This window comes from Gossypium hirsutum, chromosome D03 (genome assembly GCF_007990345.1).
Source record: "Gossypium hirsutum isolate 1008001.06 chromosome D03, Gossypium_hirsutum_v2.1, whole genome shotgun sequence".
Taxonomy (NCBI): Eukaryota; Viridiplantae; Streptophyta; class Magnoliopsida; order Malvales; family Malvaceae; genus Gossypium; species Gossypium hirsutum.
The window spans coordinates 10063919-10067749 of record NC_053439.1 but is presented as its reverse complement, the minus strand read 5'-3'; the positions used below and the strand labels follow the sequence as shown (position 1 = coordinate 10067749).

Below are 3831 nucleotides of genomic sequence, written 5' to 3'. Positions count from 1 at the left end.
TTGGGATAGTTTCAAAACTACCCACATCCCATTACTAACCACCTATCAGATTCCCTCAGAGTTCAAAAAAAAATTCACTTTGCACACACAAAGATTCAAATACAAGACCAAATGATAAGCTAAAACTTTACCACTAAACCAACAAAATCATTCTCGATATCATTGGAATGAAAATATTATATATGCTAGAAGCTTAAGTACAAGGGTTAAGACAAAAGTAACAAAAATTCAAAGGAAAGATTTGAACCCAATTCCACACACCCATAAACACAACACCTTTCCACTAAACTAGATTATCTCACTTAATATAATTTCACAATTTTAACTCAAAAATTAAAATGTAACCTCTCTAAATTTCACTAATATAATTTTTTCTAATCGATTTTCGAGATGTGAAAATATTAAAGTTTATGCACAGATTACAAAGTATGGAGCTGGCCCACGTTGCATCTTTGGTGATTAGATTTTTATCTCTTCATTCCCAACAACTAGTTTTGACTTGTCACCCTTTGGGTTATGTTAACTTGAATGTAGATGCTTCATTTGATTGGCTGTAGGGTATAGGTGATATTGGTACGATTGCAAGGAACGCATGATGCAATTTTTGTTTTTGTTGTAGCTAAATGCATAGGGATTGTGTTGCCTCTCTACGGTGAAGTTCTTGTTGCGAAGAAAGAAGATATGGAAAGGGAAAGCCTCACTGTGAGAATGGGGTTATTTAATATTGTTATAGTGTATATTTGTACAGCCAAGTACAATTCTATCATGTTAACATGACTTGTAATAATTAGCTCATGAGCTTAGGAGATGTGAGCGTGATGTTGGCTCTTTGAGAGCTTAGCTAGAGTGCTTTACCTACTGCTATATGTAATTTGCCATATGTAATTTAAATATTCATTAATTTGCCATATGGTTGCTGGTAAAGAGGTGCTTGACATGTGTCAAATGTTACCTAGATTATGGTTGTAATCTGAAATTGTTCCATGTTTCAACATATTTAAGTGGTATAATTGATCTTCAATTTATAAAACAAAAGGTATGTGCAAATATAAAAATAATAGTATACAATAAGGTGTATTGGTTTTATATTTTTTCTTTTTGCATTTAAAAAAATATATTAAACGGTATACTAGTCATTTGAATATATATATATATATTATGATTTTTACCTTTTCATAATATAATTAAAGGGTATATTTATTATTTCAACATTTAACGCATTTGGTTTTTTAATATTTTTCCAAAAATAAAAACATAATTTAATTCATTAAATGGCATATTCGTCATTCGAATTTTTTTTTTGCTATTACATATTTATTTCTCTTAACTAAACACATGAATACTATTATAATGTTCATTCCATTTCATTCCATTTAACCAAACATTGTTATATCTATTCAATTCCATTATAGCTTTATTCCATTCCCACAGAATGATTATTCTATTATAGCCTTATTTCATTTCGTGAACCAAACATGTCGTAAGAGTATAATTAAGTTTTTCAAGTGATATACAAAGATAAGAAAAAAAAAGTAATGCTCTAAAAATGTTATATGACACGTAACATAATTTTGGGTTTAAATATTGAGAAAATTATGAAAAAAATTTATTGAATGAAACTAATAAGAAATTTTACTTAAGGAATTTGACTTTGGAGTTGGAATTATGTGAAAAGAGTTGTAAAGATGAAAGTATGACAAAAAAACCAAATCATAAATTTTAAAAACTGTGAGTACTAGTGTGCAAAATTGTTCAAAATCGGAAAATGTGAATTATTATGGATTAATTGTCATCAAATAGGTTAGAACGTTATTTAGTGATATGAAAATCACTTTTGAAATTAAATTTAAAAAATTGAAAAGTATAAGGATTAAATTATAATTTTCTTATTTTCACTAAAAAAGGGAAAAGTTAATTCTCACTACCCAAAGAATTATATTAAAGATTTGTTATGAGTTATGAATTTGAATGGTTCTAAATATCAAATTTTGGGAAAAAGCCGTGAAAAAATGCAAAAAAAAAAGGGGACAAAATAATAATTTTATCATAAAAAAGTAATTTAATGAATTTTCAAGACTTTTATGATGGAAATAATATTTAAATACAATATTTTATATTTAGAATTATTTTGTATCATTGAAATCTCAAATTAAATAACTGTTCCATGACAAAAGTTAGACTTGAAAAGGTTGGGCTTAGGCCTTGGGCCCATTTGTTAGCTTTTTAAAAGGGAAAAAACCCATCTGCTTCATTTCTTTTCTCCCCAGCCACAAGCAAAAGACATTTTTCCTGCTTGTTTCTTCGGTTTCTCTCAAAATTCCAACTACCCACCCTAAAATTTTGGTAAAATCTCAACGAAGATCACCTATTGATCTTATTTCCTCCATCAATCTCTTAAATTTCAGTTAGGGTTTCATGGGTTATAGTGAGGGAAAGCTATGACGAGTGAGACAAAGCTTTCAATAAGGTAAAAAAATAGCTTCCTACATCTCCATTAGCTTGATATTTCTTGAGAAGTATTATGAGCTTGAAAAGAATTTATATTCATTTTTGAATGAATTTTATTGTATGAAAATTGGGAAATGATGATTTAAGGATTTCCAAGCTTGACTGGTGTTGGACTGGAGTTCATGGAAGCATGATTAAGTGCTGCCGATTTTTGCTGCGTTGCCGCTCCAAAACCTTGCTACCTGCCGCCGACCTTACCCAATACAACTGCTGCCATCAATTGTTACGATGTCGCCCAAGCTGTTGTTATCATGACCACTCTCTTGTTTGCTCCGTTTGCCATAACAATAAATAAATAAATAAATAAGGAATAAGGTATTGTACTTTTTTCGGCTTGCTACGTCATTGTCAATCAATTTGTTGCATCCGTATCAAAATAATTGCCGCAGTCTTGTTTCCAATCTTAGCCGCTGTTTTGATCTCTAAATTCCCACCAATTTTCGACCAAAATTACCATTAAATTGCAGTTGCTTGGTACTGTCTAGAGGTGCTAATGGGCTGGGCCGGGTTTGGGCCGGGCCCATAAAAAATTTTAGCCCGAGTCCTAGGCTCGGCCAGAAATATGGGCATAAGATTTTGTCTAGATCTGGCCCGGGAAAAAAATCATAAGCCCGGGCCCGGCCCGGACCGACCCATTTTTATTTTAAAAATTTTAAAAAATTAAAAAAAAGTATTTTAAAAATATTTTAAAAATATTTTAAAATTAAAAAAAAATTTAAAAAAATTTTAAAAAATTTTTAAAATTTAAAAAAATTAAAAAAGTATGTAAAAAATATTTTAAAATTAAAAAAAATATATATTTATTATATCGGGCCGGGCTAGGCCGGGCCCGGGCCAAAATAGTGGTGCCCGAGGCCCGGCCCGTTTTCTAAACGGGTCTCGTTTTTTTGCTCAAGCTCATATTTCGAGTCTATATTTTTACCCAAATCCTCCCATATTTCGGGCGGGCAGTCGGGCCGAGCCGGGCCGCCCGGCCCATGAGCACCTCTAGTACCGTCATTAGCTTTTATTACTTTAATTGCTTTAATTTATTTCTGCCCACTATTTGCTTTAACGTCAAGTTTCATTGTTTTGGTTTTAGTATTTTAAGTAATAATTTTGCATTATTGGTAATGGTTTTTAAAGGACGTTTTACTTCTCTTGTTGTGATATATATATTATTCTTTTATTTTAATTCTCATAATTTGAATATTATTGATTAATGCTTTGAATGATAATGATTCATATTGTTCTAAATTTTGATTAACTAAGGTTAATTTATTTAGATTAAGGTCATGATATTTGTTTATTTATATTTAAATAAATTTTAGGATGACATATTAT

The 3831-nt window shown here is 30.5% G+C and overlaps 1 long non-coding RNA gene across 1 annotated transcript; it reads left to right on the top strand.

Annotated features, from left to right (window-relative positions):
* Nucleotides 1-2250: 2250 nt before the first annotated feature.
* On the top strand, nt 2251-3614 carry LOC121215346 (uncharacterized). The gene is made up of 2 exons (XR_005911167.1): nt 2251-2467; nt 2596-3614. It is a non-coding gene; the product is annotated as an uncharacterized lncRNA (long non-coding RNA).
* Nucleotides 3615-3831: the final 217 nt, after the last annotated feature.